General features: G+C 40.3%; 1 long non-coding RNA gene across 1 annotated transcript; it reads right to left on the minus strand.

The window, feature by feature from the left end:
• Positions 1-15,392: 15,392 nt before the first annotated feature.
• Positions 15,393-16,450, minus strand: LOC135523144 (uncharacterized). The gene is made up of 3 exons (XR_010452786.1): positions 16,335-16,450; positions 15,703-15,762; positions 15,393-15,615 (listed from the first exon to the last, which is right to left on the minus strand). It is a non-coding gene; the product is annotated as an uncharacterized LOC135523144 (long non-coding RNA).
• Between the last annotated feature and the right edge of the window lie 1,731 nt (positions 16,451-18,181).

The following is an 18,181-nucleotide window of genomic DNA, read 5'->3' on the forward strand; positions in this document are numbered from 1 at the left end:
ACAAGTAGGGCTCAAGCAGATGGACTCATGTTCTCCACCTGAATATATTGCCTATATGCTGCAGCGCCATATGATGCAAGCAACCTACCACCATACGTGTTAGAACATACACTTATTTGCATGGTTTTAATATAGACAATGTTGACATATAGACTTAGGTCGAAGTCAAGTAGTAGTCTATTGAGCCCAAACAGATAGATGCACCTGTCGCATCCTTTCGCCTATATTAAACTCCACTAAGATGTGCTTATTATCGCATATGCCGATATGCTATTGCGTAGGCTATTTGAAGGAAAGTTGGCCAAATGTTTAATTGTTACGAATCAATTAAACATGTTGGCCTTAATTAGATTACAATTTCTCCAGTAAACTAATACAACGGAAAGTGGATTACCAGTGGATAATACTGTAGTTCAACTGACATTTTTGGATGTTCGGCCGATCATTTGTCTTTATCATCCTTTTTTGACGTTGCTTACTTACTGTACATTTTAACTTCATGAGGAGAATGCAGGAAACTAATAAAGCAGACAGCGGATCATTTTGTGGCGCTGAAACTGCAGCGCAATCAATAGGCGAACGGCGCATTGTGCTGAAAATATAGCTAACTTGTTATGAAAGTGTTGTGCACAGCAACAGATGGAGAAAACCTACACCAGTCGAGTAAATCATTTCAACAATAATCTTCATTTTAATGTGACTTTACAAATAACACGAGGGCTATTACTTATTATCACTTATTCTGAGCCTAGGCCTATATAAAATAACTTAACTGGCTCAAGTAGGCTGAGGCTTATAACAGCGGGATTTTTTAAATTAGGCCTATTATAATTGAAACTGTCCAGAAATGTAGTATCCTACATAAAACAATAATTTAAAGAAAAAAAGGCGACGTCTGTATCTGAATGTCTGTAACGGGAAAGCCTGATCCTTTAAGGACAGAACAAACAGATGTCTCGATGGAATTCAATCGGCTCAGTTTGAATTGCGGCCTTATCCAGCGAAAGTACCGTTTTCTTAGCAAGGGAGAATTATTCACCTGGGTGGACTGTGAGAGGATCACATAAAAACGCAATGATATGGTCATTGTAGCATGTGCTCCAGCAGGTATATTTCAATGGTCACCCCCAAAGCCAATTCTTCCTTTGGCCGCCTTTCCTTCCAGTTCTATGCTGCCAGTGACTGGATTGAATTGCAAAAATCACTGAAGCTGGAGACCCATATCTCCCTCACTAACTTTAAGCACCAGCTGTCAGAGCAGCTCACAGATCACTGCACCTGTACATAGCCTATCTGTAAATAGCCCATCCAACTACCTCATGTTATATATGTTTGCTCCTTTGCACCACAGTATCTCTACTTGCACATTCATCTTCTGCACATCTATCACTCCAGTGTTTAATTGCTAAATTGTAATTATTTTGCCACTATGGCCTATTTATTGCCTTACCTCCCGTATCTTACCTCATTTGCACACACTGCGTATAGACTTTTTCTCTTGTGTTATTGACTGTATGTTTATCCTATGTGTAACTCTGTTGTTTGTGTTGCACTGCTTTGCTTTATCTTGGCCAGGTCGCAGTTGTGTTCTCAACTAGCCTACCTGGTTAAATAAAGGTGAAATAAAAAGTAAATAAATAAAAGTGTTACCTTAAAATAGGCACCATTAGATTTTAACTTTATCATTGTCTTACAGAAGAGTTCATGCTGCGTTGCTGTGGAAGCCAGGTTAATCTGATGGTTAGTATTCTGAATTTCATAAAACTATTCCTACTCTGTTAAGATTGTTAAGATTACTGAAGTCTGTGTTGATGTAGGGCTGCATCAATGTATCGAATTAATTAGATTAATTCTAACGTATGTTTTAGTGCAATGTTCCAAATTCCGGTGTAGCAAGTCTCGCCTCCTTCACTCCTTCTGTGCTGTGTGCACTGTGCACCGTGCACCTTCCCACTGGCACTCAGACACTAATCCCCTGTCACTCACAACAACAAAGAAGAAAGATCTCTTCTTCCTCTCTGACAACAACCAGTTTCAACTCGCTACTTGCATTTGAGGTTTAGTACAACAGAATCGGTCTATTCCCTTTCTAACGATACCCTTTTTATGTCTCAACTCCCAAAATGTAGAACAGAGCAGACCCTACTAAAACGGGACTATCAATGAACATGATTCTGGGAAATGAATGCTCAGTTTCTGTCGCGCACAGTGTTGCGGTAACATGCACTGCTAGCAGAATTTTTGCCACATATTGTCACAGTGCCTTCAGAAAGTATTCACACCCCTTGACCTTTTCCACATTTGGTTGTTACAACCTGAATTTTAAATGGATTAAATTGTCATTTTTTTGTCACTTAACTGGCTCAAGTAGGCTGAGGCTTATAACAGCGGGATTTTTTAAATTAGGCCTATTATAATTGATACGCAATACGCACAATACGCAGTAATGTCAAAGTGGAATTATGTTTTTAGAAATTAATACAAAATGAAAAGCTGAAATGTCTTGAGTCAATATGTATTCAATGCCTTTGTTATGGCAAGCATAAATAAATTCAGGAGTAAAAATGTGCTTAATAAATCACTTAACTTGCATGGACTCATTCTGTGTACAATAATAGGGTTTAACATGGTTTTTGAATGACTACCTCATCTCTGTACCCCACACATACAGTTATCTGTATGGTCGCTCAGTCGAGCAGTGAATTTCAAACACAGATTCAACCACAAAGACCAGGGAGGTTTTCCAATGCCTCTCAAAAATGGGCACCTATTGGTAGATGGGTTACATTTTTTTAAAGCAGACATTGAATATCCCTTTGAGCATAGTGAAGTTATTAATTACACTTTGGATTTGGTATCAACACACCCAGTCACTTCAAAGATACAGGCATCCTTCTTAACTCAGTTGCCGGAGAGGAAGGAACCCGCTTAGGGATTTCACCACGAGGCCAATCAATGGTGACTTTAGAGTTTAATGGTCGAAAACTGAGGATGGATCACCAACATTGCAGTTACTCCACAATACTAATTGACAGAGTGAAAAGAAGGAAGCCTGTACAGAACATATTCCTAAAAATGCATCATGTTTGCAACTGAAGGCACTAAAGTAATACTGCATAAAATGTTGCAAAGCAATTAACTTTTTCTCCTGAATACAAAGTGTTTTGTTTGGGGGAAAGTGTAGTTGTATTAACAACACATTACTGAGTACCACTATCTATATTTTCAAGCATAGTAGTGGTTGCATCCAGTTATGCTTGTCATCGTTAAGGACTGGGGAGTTTTTCAAGATAAAACATTTATGGAATGGAGCTACTGTAAGCACAGGCAAAATCCTAGAGGAAAACCTGGTTCAGTCTGCTTTCCACGAGACACCGGGAGACAAATTCACCTTTCAGCAGGACCTAAAACTCTAGGCCAAATCTACACTGGAGTTGCTTACCAAGAAGACAGTGAATGTTCCTGAATGGCAGAGTTAGAGTTTTGATTTAAATCTGCTTGAAAATCTAGTGTGTTAGGTTCTAAATATCAGAGTAAGACATTGACAGACACTATGAAAGCTCCAACCAAGATTATTCACCCATTGGGTCTATACAGCTGCATAAGAAAAAGACAAACATATTCACACAAGCACTGATATTTAACGCTTTCTCCTATGCTGAGTCTCCTCCTACACACCTGAACAGCCAACGCATCTCTGTTATTAGACAGAACTTTAGTGATTTCTGTTCTTCCTCACTTCATCTGACCTGACCTCTGCCCCAAAGAGCTCCCTCCTCCCAAACTCACGGCTGTCATGTTGACTCGAACCAGACTGTCTTTTCTCCTCCCATAGGATCCCTGATGGCTAACAATAACATATACGGACAGAATGTAAACGTTATACATTCCCCTCTCTCCCTCAGTGACATGAATAAGTATATTTAGTATTTTCAGAACCCAACAGCCCCTCTTGAACATTAGCCTCCTACTGTTCAACTTACATAAACTTTGAAATTACTTATACATGAACAAACAATGATTACAAAACATGAACAAATTAAACATGATTAACATTCACAGTGAGTTTAAAAAACATATTTTATCCGTTTGAATTCATGTTGTAACACAACAGAATGTGGAATAAGTCAAGGGGTATGAATACTTTCTGAAGGCACTGTATGCTAACTGTCTAGTCTGTGTTTTATAAATGCCAAATCAAATCTGTGACTCACCACCTGGATTCAGTCTTATGTAGCAACATTTGAAATTCAGTTTTTTACATTTGATAAATGTAGAGACTCAGAGCTACAAAATGGCATCTTTGAGGACCAATGGGAAAGTAATTCTACTTGGAAAGTTTTTACACTTGTAAACTCACTTTTGAGAAAAGGGCCTTTGAATGTTTTGGTACCTACTAGAGAGCTCTCCTTTGTCTACACCCATTCAGCATACACCCATTCACCATATATATTAAGCCAGCCCCACCCATCTCTTTAAGGATTCACATGAGGTCATGTGCTGAAGACTAAATGTGGTAGTAGCCTACAATCAGGAAAAATTCTAGGTAAACAGTGTCCAGATAAAAATATTTTATAAATATTAGATGACACTTACCCAGATACACTTGTCTAAATTGATGGGTCATGTGAAAGAATTGCTATAACCCCCAGCCACATCAAGTGGGTGGAAAAGTAGTAAATTGTCATACTTGAGTAAAAGTATAAATAATTCCAAATTCCTTATATTAAACCAATGGCACAATTGTATTTTTTTTTTCAAATGGATTGCCAGGGGCACAATGTACTTAAGTATCAAAAGTAAAAATATAAACCATTTCAACTTCCTTATATTAAGCAAACCAGACGGTAGGTACAGTTGTATTTTTTTGACGGATAGCCAGGGGCCCACTCCAACACTCAGACATAATTTACAAATGAAGCATTTGTGTTTAGTGAGTCTGCCAGATCAGAGGCAGTATGGATGACCAGGGATGTTCTCTTGATAAATGTTAGACAATTTTCCTTTCAAAATGTACTTTTGGGTGTCAAGGAAAATGTATGGAGTAAAAAGTATATTATTTTCTTTACGAATGTAGTGAAGTAAAAGTTGCCAAAAATATAAATACTAAAGTAATGTACAGATACCAGAAAAAACAACTTAAGTAGTACTTTAAAGTATTTTTATTTAAGTACTTTACGTCACTGCCCAAATGCCTTCACAACAGTACATTAGCATACTTTATATACTGTTACACACACGCACACTTATCACACAGTATTCCATACATAAGTTAAGGCCATGCAACCTGAGTTAACCTGAGTGAGGTGCACATGTACAGTACATAAACAGATGCTTGCACCATATATTTAAGTGGTGGATACTTGATACGGTCACATGATATTGTTGTGGTATGTCACAAAATCATGTTACGACCAGACATGTCAATATTCATTTTATATATCAATATTTTGCGAAGTCTTGCTAAGTGGATGGTCTATACAAAAGGTGTATACGGTACAGTTACTTGCATAGTAGCAACATCAGAAAGTGTCAATATAAATAAAATATACAGTATGAAGAAGAACAATGACAATATCAGTGATAGACGAGGTAGTTATATGCATACAATCAGGGGTACAGTGGCTGAGCAGCAGGATAAAAAAAAAATAGCAGCAACGTGTTAGGAGAGAGTCATGTGAATAGAGGCACTGCAGATAGTGCTGATGACTGGTCTGTCCAAACCACACATAAACAAGGGAATCTATATTCTGAGAGCCTGTTTCTGTCCTGCCCTTGACTTCGGTGCAGGGCATGTGATGTCCATAGCCTCTTCGTCGCAAAGCTTCCTTGTCAAAAAGATAGTTTGTCTAGCTGTGTCCAGTTCAGGTGGTGCTTTTACAGGCAGACCATCTATGGGAGGGAGGATGTCAGCGTTGTGCAGCAGCTGAAACTGGTCCCAACAGTCCGAACGCTCCTTGGCGACCACACCAGGCTCCAGAGCATCGGAGATGTAAAACAGGGAATAACAACAAATCAGACATTACAACCCTGCACAACATCAATTCACCACCCAAGTTTAGATAAGATTAACCTCATACAAAGAAAAACATTTTTCACCTGAAGTGCTGGTACTGCTTGATCTGTGGCAGCGACCTGAAGTATGGAGTCAGGTGTTGTTGCCAGCAACATCTTTCCACCAACAGCGTTCCATCCTCCAGTCTAACCAGCTGTGGGATGTTGACCCCTGTCACAGTTCTGTCCTTCACAACACCAGCAATGTCAGGCAAAGTGTTCACTCTGGTCTTTCTGAAGCGCTGCCTGATGAGGCCGAAGCACAAGTCGGGGGGCAAAGATCCAGATTGTGGTGCAGCTTGTGCATGGTCCACCAGGCACAATACCAGAGCACAAACTTGTTCTTGTTTTGGTCACTGCAGTTTATTGGTCACATACACATGGTGAGCAGATGTTTTTGCGAGTATAGCGAAATGCTTATGTTTATTGTTCTGACAGTACAGCAATAAAGTAAATAACTCACGGACACGAGAGAAGCTTTAACCAAGTTTAATTCTTCTCAAAGGTTCTGTACAGCAGTATTCAGATAACCCAACATTTGTCCCATCTATATATTTATATCCCACTTAAGAGACTCCCCCTTCTCTCCAATCCTTACATCTTATGCTCAACAGGAAGAAGGTAACCAGATACTCAACCGTTCCTTCCCCTAGTCCACAGATGTCCATCTGTCCCTCCTATCTCAACAGTTGCTCTACTCCCTTTCCCCAACACATTCCACAGCTATCTGTCTTTCTACAGAGGCCCAGTCTCTTTCTCCTTTGATTCAATGCTTCTTCCCTATCATTTATTTAATATCTCAATGTTCAAAATGTTGAATCCAACAACCAGCTAATACACACAAATCTAAGTAAAGGAATGGAATAAGAATATGTACATATAAATATATGGATGAGCAATGGCCGAGCGGCATAGACAAGATGCAATAGATGGTATAAAATGCAGTATATACATATACAGTGGGGAGAACAAGCATTTGATAACCTGCAAAATCGGCAGTGTTTCCTACTTACAAAGCATGTAGAGGTCTGTAATTTTTATCATAGGTACACTTCAACTGTGAGAGACGGAATCTAAAACAAAAATTCAGAAAATCACATTGTATGATTTTTAAGTAATTAATTTGCATTTCATTGCATGACATAAGTATTTGATACATCAGAAAAGCATAACTTTTAATATTTGGTACAGAAACCTTTGTTTGCAATTTTCAGAGATCATATGTTTCCTGTAGTTCTTGACCAGGTTTGCACACTGCAGCAGGGATTTTGGCCCACTCCTCCATACAAATCAAATCAAATTTATTTATATAGCTCTTCGTACATCAGCTGATATCTCAAAGTGCTGTACAGAAACCCAGCCTAAAACCCCAAACAGCAAGCAATGCAGGTGTAGAAGCAGGTGTACAGACCTTCTCCAGATCCTTCAGGTTTCGGGGCTGTCGCTGGGCAATACGGACTTTCAGCTCCCTCCAAAGATTTTCTATTGGGTTCAGGTCTGGAGACTGGCTAGGCCACTCCAGGACCTTGAGATGCTTCTTACGGAGCCACTCCTTAGTTGCCCTGGCTGTGTGTTTCGGTCATTGTCATGCTGGAAGACCCGGCCAAGACCCATCTTCAATGCTCTTACTGAGGGAAGGAGGTTGTTGGCCAAGATCTCGCGATACATGGCCCCATCCATCCTCCCCTCAATACGGTGCAGTTGTCCTGTCCCCTTTGCAGAAAAGCATCCCCAAAGAATGTTTCAACCTCCATGCTTCACGGTTGGGATGGTGTTCTTGGGGTTGTACTCACCCTTCTTCTTCCTCCAAACACGGTGAGTGGAGTTTAGACCAAAAAGCTCTATTTTTGTCTCATCAGACCACATGACCTTCTCCCATTCCTCCTCTGGCTCATCCATATGATCATTGGTAAACTTCAGACGGGCCTGGACATGCGCTGGCTTGAGAAGGGGGACCTTGCGTGCGCTGCAGGATTTTAATCCATGATGGCGTAGTGTGGGTTTTCTTTGAGACTGTGGTCCCAGCTCTCTTCAGGTCATTGACCAGGTCTTGCCGTGTAGTTCTGGGCTGATCCCTCACCTTCCTCATGATCATTGATGCCCCACGAGGTGAGATCTTGCATGGAGCCCCAGACCGAGGGTGATTGACCGTCATCTTGAACTTCTTCCATTTTCTAATAATTGCACCAACAGTTGTTGCCTTCTCACCAAGCTGCTTGCCTATTGTTCTGTAGCCCATCCCAGCCTTGTACAGGTCTACAATTTATCCCTGATGTCCTTACACAGCTCTCTGGTCTTGGCCATTGTGGAGAGGTTGGAGTCTGAGTGTGTGGACAGGTGTCTTTTATACAGGTAACGAGTTCAAACATGGCTTTGAGATAGAAGCAATTTTCCAGTATCTTGGTCCCAGCTTTGACGCACCTGTACTGACCTCGGGTGGTTGTTGTCCTTGATTATCTTTTTGGCCTTCCTGTGACATCAGGTGCTGTAGATGTCCTGGAGGGCGGTTAGTTTTCCCCCGGTGATGCGTTGTGCAGACCGCACCACCCTCTTGAGAGCCCTGCGTTTGTGGGCGGTGCAGTTGCTGTACCAGGTGGTGATACAGCCAGACAGGATGCTCTCAATTGCACATCTGTAAAAGTTTGTGGGTTTTAGGTGACAAGCCACATTTCTTCAGGCTCTTGAGGTTGAAGAGGCACTGTTGCACCTTCTTCACTACACTGTCTATGTAGGTGGACCATTTCAGTTTGACACTCAAACCGGTGTGCCTGGCACCTGCTACCATACCATGTTCAAAGGCACTTACATATTTTGTTTTTCTCATTCACCCTCTGAATGGCACACAATCCATGTCTCAATTATCTCAAGGCTTGAAAATCCTTTAACCTGTCTCCTCCCCTTCATGTACACTGATTGAAGTGGATTTAACAGGTGATTTCAATAAGGGATCATAGTTTTCACCTGGATTAATTTGTTCAGTATGTCATGGAAAGAGCATGTTTTGTACACTCAGTGTACTTTTTACAAGCCCTGAATTCATTTCAATGTTCCTGAAATTTTCAAATGCGGTGTATTGACATTTAATTGTGCAACAAAGCTTATTTAGAGAAAAAATATTTTTAAAATGTAGATTTACAGTACCAGTCAAAGGTTTGGACACACCTACTCATTCAAGGGTTTTTCTTTATTTTTTTTACTATTCTACATTGTAGAATAATAGTGAAGACATCAAAACTATGAAATAACACATGGAATCATGTAGTAACCAAAAAAGTGTTAAACAAATCAAAATATATTTTATTTTTGAGATTGTTCAATGTAGCCACCCTTTGCTTTGATGACAGCTTTGCACACTCTTGGCATTCTCTCAACCAACTTCACCTGGAAGGCATTTCAATTAACAGGTGTGCCTTGTTAAAAGTTAATCTGTGGAATTTCTTTCCTTCCTAATGCGTTTGAGCCAATCAGTTGTGTTGTGACAAGGTAGGGGTGGTATACAGAAGATGGTCTATTACCAAATAGGACAAAGTCCATATTATGACAAGAACAGCTCAAATAAGCAAAGAGAAATGACAGTCCATCATTACTTTACAGTTTTTTTACTCATGTACCTCATCTTCAGACCAAGTCTGCAAAACTGCAAGCCCATTATCTGCTTTACACTCAGTTTGCAATTGTAAAACACTTTTTTCAAAACACTTAACACAGTTCTCTACATTAGACACATCATTCAAAACTAACAGGTCTTGTGCTTCGTTTGGAAAACACTGCCATTCCAAATGCCACACTCATTTACAGATTACCTACACCCAGTGCTCACGTGTGAAAACACTTCTCGCTCATTTCTTCACCTAGAAATCAGAGCTTGAGCACTATAAATAGGCTTCAGGTTGACTTTCTTGGTGTGGACGACATTGAAGGCCAATTTTAGCGAGAGTTAGAGGAAGAGGAGAGAGAGTAAGAGGGGGACGAGGACAAGGAGGAGGCCTGTGGTGACATTGAAGAGGGGGCATGACAGGGCTGGATACGCCACTCCAGACGCTACTTCCCCTGCTGTTTAGCCAGAGAGAACATCGCTTGTGATGTTGATGAGGTGCTGTGGCCAGACCCAAATAGGTGACAGGATGCAGTCTAATTGTGTTTTTCTTTATAGTAACAAACCTGTTTATTTATCTTCTACTGTATTTGTTTTGTCTGTTACTGTTCATCCCGAAATCTGGATGAAAATACAATGTTTTGAGAAAGAAATGCATTTTATTTTTTCCCACTTTGCATTTCTGTTTATAGTGTAAATATATACTGAATAGGCATACATACTGTATATATTTGTGCACATACATGTATGTGTGAGTGCTATGACAAGCTGCCGTGGACTCCACTGCAGACTGAACATGCAAAAGACACAGGATAGTAGTGCTTTACATTTGTCACATCCGTGTATAGTTGACGTGTATAAGAGCTAATAATTTGGTTTGTGTGTAGAGTTTTGATGCAAAAACACAATTTTGAGAAGAGCTAAAATAGTTTTGAATTAAGTGCTTGGTTTTGCAAGAAATTACGTTTTTGGGGTTTGTGTGTAGAGTCTAGAGAAAAGGAACCATAGTTTCAAAAATCATGTGTAAGCAATTGTCAAAAACTGTAAGACATGAAGGTCAGTCAATCGGGACAATTTCAAGAACTTTGAAAGTTTCTTCAAGTGCAGTCGCAAAAAAACATCAAGCGCTATGATGAAACTGTCTCATGAGGACAGCCACAGGAGTTACCTCTGCTGCAGAGGATAAGTTCATTCGTATACCAGCCTCAGAATTTGAAGCCCAGGCCTCCTGAGTGGCGCAGTGATTTAAGGCACGGCATCGCAGTGCTAGCTGAGCCACTAGAGATTTTGGGTTCGAGTCCAGGCTCTGTTGCAGCCGGCCGCGACTGGGAGACCCATGAGGCGGTGCACAATTGGCCCAGCGTCTTCCAGGTTAGGGGAGGGCTAGGCCAGCATGAATGACCTTGTCCCATCGCACACTAGCGACTCCTGTGGCGGTCCAGGCGCAGTGCACGCTGACTCGGTTGCCAGGTGTACGGTGTTTCCTCCGACACATTGGTGCGGCTGGCTTCTGGGTTAAGTGGGCATTGTGTCAAAAGAAGCAGTTGGGTTGTGTTTCCAAGGACGCACGGCTCTCGACCTTCGCCTCTCCCGAGTACGTATGGGAGATAAGACTGAATACCACGAAATTGGGGATAAAAATAAATACTTGACAGAGTTCAAGAAACAAACACATCTCAACATCAACTGTTCAGAGAAGCCGGCGTGAATCAGGCCTTCATGGTCGAATTACTGCAAAGAAACCACTACTAAAGGACACCAATAAGAAGAAGAGACTTGCTTTGGCCAAGAAACACAAGCAATAGACATTAGACCAGTGGAAATCTGTCCTTTGGTCTGATGAGTCCAAATTTGAGATTTTTGGTTCCAACTGACGTGTCTTTGTGAGACGCACAGTAGGTGAACAGATGATCTCTGCATGTGTGGTTCCCACGTGAAGCATGGTGGTGTGGGGGTGCTTTGCTAGTGACACTGTCAGTGATTTATTTAGAATTCAAGGCACACTTAACCAGCATGGCTACCACAGCATTCTGCAGCGATACACCATCCCATCTGGTTTGCGCTTAGTCCCACTATCATATGTTTTTCAACAGGACAATGACCCAACACACCTCCAGGCTGTGTAAGGGCTACTTGACCAAGAAGGAGAGTGATGGAATGCTGCATCAGATGACCTGGCCTCCACAATCACCGACCTCAACACAATTGAGATGGTTTGGGATGAGTTAGACCGCAGAGTGATAGGAAAAGCAGCCAACAAGTGCTCAGCATATTTTGGAACTCCTTCAAGACCTTTGGAAAAGCATTCCAGGTGAAGCTGGTTGAGAGAATGCCAAGAGTGTGCAAAGTTGTCATCAAGGCAAAGGGTGCCTACTTTGAAGAATCTTAAATATTAAATATATTTTGATTTGTTTAACACTTTTTTGGTTACTACATGATTCCATATGTGTTATTTCATAATTCTGATGTCTTCACTATTATTCACAATGTAGAATATAGTAAACAAAGTTAAACCCTTGAATTAATAGGTGTGTCCAAACTTTTGACTGGTACTGTATAACGTGAATCGCCCATAAATGAGAAAAAAAATCGAGATATGATTTTTTGGCAATTTCGCCCATCCCTGTTCTGACGCGGTGAGTTCCTATAAACCAGTCTCATATATATCTTCCTGATTGATAATGTCCACCTGATCATTACAAAAAATCTGAGTTAGCTTAATGCACTACAATTTAGTAGATTATTTATGTGAAAATGTTACTATTACCTTGTCTGCCTTCAACCACTTCAGACACCAAGAAATATTGAACTGACGCCTGATAATATGTATATGAAAATCAAATGTTCTCTTTCCAGGTATAAACTTTTCTACCCAACTGGCCTTGAAGGTTCATGCAACGTTTGCTGTTCTGGTGAATGACGTTAAAGGTGTGAATGATAGAAGTTTGGTGGCAGAGATAAAATGATGTGTCTTATAATGTAGAAAGTATTTTTGGTCTGATGTAATGATGACTTATTGCTGACCTTCTGATCAACCCCATAGACCAGAGTTTCTCAAACATTACAGAGCTGATTCAAATTGTCAAAGCTTGATGAATATTTGATTATTTGAATCAGCTGTGTAGTGTTAGGGCAAAACCAAAACGTGCACCCCTTGGGGTGCTGAGGACTGAGATTAGGAAACGATGCCATAGACTGATCTCATAGCTGAATAGTCCTTACAATAGCTAGGTTTCCATCCATTTGGTAACATATGTTTTTTTATGCTAATATTCTAAAATCTGCATAAAAACTATTTGCGTGTTTTCCCACCAGCGGTGTGTTTCCATTAAGTTGACTTGTTGCTGATAAAAGGCTGTGTGTAATGACATAATGTACATAAAAATAACCTTTGCATATTTCATTTCCATGTACTGAATAAAAAATAGGTTTCCATCTGATTTTCAACTCTACTGATGGTTTTGACACTAAAAGTGTTGAGTTATATAGTAAATGTGCACACTGGATTGGCAAATTTGCTCTAGCCAACAGTTTACAGGTACCGTGTGGGTATAGCTTACATGATGAGATTATTATGGACAAAAGAGCGAGATCATTTTTATTTGTCAAATGGCAGCCAGGCATCGATCATCATGTCACCAGCATAAGACCCTCAATATTTATTGGAAAGGAGTTCCAAGCTCAATACCATGCACTTTCACCACCCTGGTGGCTGAGATAAAATTATTTGTCTTATAATGTAGAAGTGGTGATAACTATTCTTGGTCTGATGTAAAGCTGACCTTCTGATCAACCCCATAGATATGCCCATGATGCGCTGCACATCAAGTTACAGCAAGCATTTCAAATGTGCTGCACGCCAAACGGCAGTGCATATTGCCATACACACATCCCTCCTCCCAGAACCACACACACACACACCCACACACATGCAAGCCAGTGTACTGTATCATATCATCAGTAACGGCAGTGACCGGATCTTCTACCAGACCGAAAGTTTAAATGTGTTGTAGCCCAAATGTCCATACGGTTCCGAACTTAATTGCTGAAGCCTACAGAAAATCAAAAAGTTATAAGGTAAAGGATTTCATTATAAATTACAACAAAAGGACAATAGGATACACAAGGGAGTATAAATGAGTATAAATGAGTCAACATTTGAGTCACCTTTTTTTAAGAAAAGACAGCCTGATGCGCTCGCATTAGGGCTGCACAAACATTATTTACCCTCTCTCTTTTTTCTTTTAATATGTTAAAATGCTATATACAGCATCCTATGTACAAAAGTACAAAATAAAAACAGCCCATTTGGGTCACAGATGTATGCAAGTTTTTTTTTCTAAAAACAGTCTGTCTGGCCTGTGAATTTGTTGTGTTTTTTCAGTTTGACACCCCTGCCAAAGATCTTGTGATGAAACATTTTATGTTTGTGCTTTTCTAATAACCAATTTCTGTGTTCTATGTTTGTGCTTTTCGAATAACCAAATCAAATCAAATTTAATTTGTCACATACACATGGTTAGCAGATGTTAATGCGAGTGTAGCGAAATGCTTGTGCTTCTAGTTCCGACAATGCAGTAATAACCAACAAGTAATCTAACAATTCCTAAACTACTGTCTTATATACAGTGTAAGGGGATAAAGAATATGTACATAAGGATATATGAATGAGTGATGGTACAGAGCAGCATAGGCAAGATACAGTAGATGGTATCGAGTACAGTATATACATATGAGATGAGTATGTAAACAAAGTGGCATAGTTAAAGTGGCTAGTGATACATGTATTACATAAGGATGCAGTCGATGATATAGAGTACAGTATATACGTATGCATATGAGAATAACCAATGTTCATGCAAGTGATTGATTGATTGAATGAATCCTGAATGAATCCTCACTATACTAATCCTCACTATCAGTATCTGCAATTTGGCAGTACACCCAGAACCTTGTTTTGAGAACGAAAGAATATCTCAGTTCCAAGGTCTCAGCTAAGAGAGGAGAAGCCTCGTAAGGTATTGGTCTGTCACATGCATGAACCAGTATTGGTCGGTCACATGCATTAACCAAAATTTAATGATGAATTCATTATGAATAAGGAATAAGCTGAATCATGCAAATATAACTCGGCTGTGTAAGCAGTATATAAGAGAACTAATCGGACAACCCTGTCTATCAGGAGCCATTGTCCCCTTATCATGAATTGACAGAGGGTGTAGTTCACGTGTCAAACACAAGGCCCGCAGGCCAAATCCGTAAAGTGACACATTTATATCCTCCTTGCGCAGTGATTTGGGTTATCAATTCATTTTGATCCGCTTCCATAATGCCTGCGACGCGCTGCACTACAGGTCCTAGCAAGCACTTCCAACAATGTGTGTCCCAAATGGCAGTGCATTGCCACACACACACCCCTCCTCCCAGACCCACACACACCTAACACACACATGAGCCAGCCAGCCAGTGCACTGTATTATATTATCACTAATTGCACTGATCGAATCTTCTACTGGACCGAAAGTTTAAACCTTTTGTAGGCTAAATGTCGATCCCAAGTTTCAGTTCCAATGGGTCATTGCTTTACTAAAAATGTCATCTTTGTAAAAAAGTAATTAGATAAAGGATTCACATGCAAGTATAAATTCCTGCTAAAGGACACTGGGACCAATAATTATAATATACTATTTCTGGAAGAGAAACAATAGAGAAACAATAAAAGTAATAATTTGCAGACCACAAGTTGAACACCACTGGTTTATTGGACACACCACCATGATAGCCCCAACTCAAACCAGCAACACAGTCCTTTAATAATCTCCCAAACTCTGAATAGCGTTTACAACTGCTGATATTAAAGCATTTACAGCTGCTGATAGGGTTGTCTTCTCCGTGTTTGCAAAGGGTCTAGGAGTGGGATCCATAATGGGCTGAGTACCTGTGTATACCAAACCCTGGGACGTCTCCTGGAGTAAAATATGTGACAGTCGTAAATATAAAAACACAAATCTACAATGCATAGTTACACGCACACACACCAAAAAGTTACTCACTTGTTCCTGTTCTCCAAACCCATCTACATTTTCAAGGGGAAACCTGGAACCTTTTGGCCACTGAAATAATGTATTATAAATATTAATATTAGCCCATTCATCACTTATCGGTGTCGTTGTATTTTAAATAACACAATGTGGTAAACAGAGCTCCTTTGACTAGGGTTAATCAACACAAGTAAACCACAGATTTTTATTTGTATAAGAGTATGAATTCCCGTAACTGTGTGTTTACCCTGTTTCAGGAAGGCCATTGACACCAGACAAAGCAAATATTAAACGACTCCAAATGCACTTTGCTGTGTTCTCTAACAAAACCCATTGAACATTCTATGAGATGAAATTATGCCTTTATCCTCTCCATAATCCCAAATGATATAATTTCTGACGTTTCCATTTTTGCAGTGTCCATTATGATCCTTACTGAAGTAGCTTGATGAATGAAACAACTAAACATAGGAATTCGGTGTTCAAAAAGTGTGGACTCCATTCCCTCACGAGTTTGTTTGATCAAAATGATCTAAGAGGATTATTGTATGAGCATTTATTCAAAACAGTCAAAAAAATCTAAGTTCTATAAGGAGTTCCTATCAGCCTATATTAGTATTCACTCAAAGAAAATTATTTCTTACCAGCTGTTTATTTTTTTGAGGTTTAGGCAGAGCCAGGACAACAGCCAGGAGACTGAGTAGTATTATTCCTCTCATCTTCACTTTGTGCTTTATTCAGAGAGACCACAGCACTTTTCAGTTTTATGTCACATGTCCCATAGATGGCGTGTTCAAAATGGGCTGTCAATTTTGACCCTTTACATCAATGATGGTGAAAGTGACTTCCACGTCCAATAGTTCCATTGGACATAGCATAAGCGCATTGGCATACACTGCCGTCTTTCTATATTTTGGCTTTGTCCTTACATTTAAGTAGCCATCACAAATTAATCTCAGTTAATTGAATCACTGCCCCATGGAATAGTTCTGAGTTTGTAATGTCCCCCCAAAAATGATTACATTTATTTTATCATTTATCACAAATGACAGTGCAGATGATGACTTTATTCTGCACAGAGGAAAAATTACACTGAACAAAAATCTAAAACGCAACATGTAAAGTGGGCCTCGGGATCTCGTCACGGTATCTCGTCACGGTATCATTCAAATTGCCATCGATAAAACGCAATTGTGTTCGTTGTCCGTAGTTTATGCCTGCCCATACCATAACCCCACCACCACCATCGGGTATTCGTCCACACACGCAGTCTGTGGTTGTGAGGCCGGTTGGACGACCCTGCCAAGCCGGAATGCTTCTTGACACACTGCTTGCTTAACCCGGAAGCCAGCTGCACCAATGTGTCGGAGTAAACACTGTACAACTGGCGACCGTGTCAGTGTGCACTGCGCTTGGACCACTACAGGAGTCGCTAGAGCGCGATGGGTCAAGGACATCCCTGCTGGCCAAGCCCTCCCCTAACCTGGACGACGCTGGGCCAATTGTGTGCCGCCTCATGGGTCTCCCGGGATCGAACCCGGATCTGTAGTGATGCAAGACCGCTGTGCCACTCGGGAGACCCCAAATATTCATGCTGTTTAATCAGCTTCTTGATATGCCACACCTGTCAGGTGGATGGATTATTTTGGCTAAGGAGAAGTGCTCACTAACAGGGATGTAAACAAATTTGTGCACAACATTTTCGAAAAATACGCTTTTTGTGCGTATGTAAAACTTCTGAGGTCTTTTATTTCAGCTCATGAAACATGGGACCAACACTTTACATGTTGCGTTTATATTTTTGTTCAGTGTATTAAAGATGCACTATGCCAAAATCGCTCTGCCAATTCCTGGTTGCTCTAATCATAATAGTTTCAGTTAATTTCATTTAATTTCAGTTTATGTAACAAAACAAGTAGTCATTGTGTTGAGAATTATTGTACCATCTAAACTGCTGGGAAATACATTTTCCATAACCAAAAACATTGTAGTTTCAGCTGTTTGAGGTTCGTGTACAGAACCGAAATGAAAAGATCCACAAACAAAACTTAAAACCGGGAAGCATAGAAATAGTGCACATAGAACATATCTAGCGCTTCTTAGACTTGCTTTCAATGAGAATGAAAAATCTAGAACTGTTAGAATCTTGACTAGAACCCCAAAATGTGATCATATCACTCCAGTGCTAGCCTCTAAGGCTAGGGCTGATTTCAATGTTTTACAGCTAACCTAAAAAATGTTTTGCATGGGCTTGCTCCTACCTATCTCTCCCATTTGGTCCTGCCGTACATACAGTGCCTTGCGAAAGTATTCGGCCCCCTTGAACTTTGCGACCTTTTGCCACATTTCAGGCTTCAAACATAAAGATACATCCAACCTCACTGAGCTCGAGCTGTTTCGCAAGGAGGAATGGGAAACAATTTCAGTCTCTCGATGTGCAAAACCGATAGAGACATACCCCAAGCGACTTACAGCTGTAATCGCAGCAAAA

This window comes from Oncorhynchus masou, chromosome 30 (assembly GCF_036934945.1).
Source record: "Oncorhynchus masou masou isolate Uvic2021 chromosome 30, UVic_Omas_1.1, whole genome shotgun sequence".
Classification (NCBI taxonomy): domain Eukaryota; kingdom Metazoa; phylum Chordata; class Actinopteri; order Salmoniformes; family Salmonidae; genus Oncorhynchus; species Oncorhynchus masou.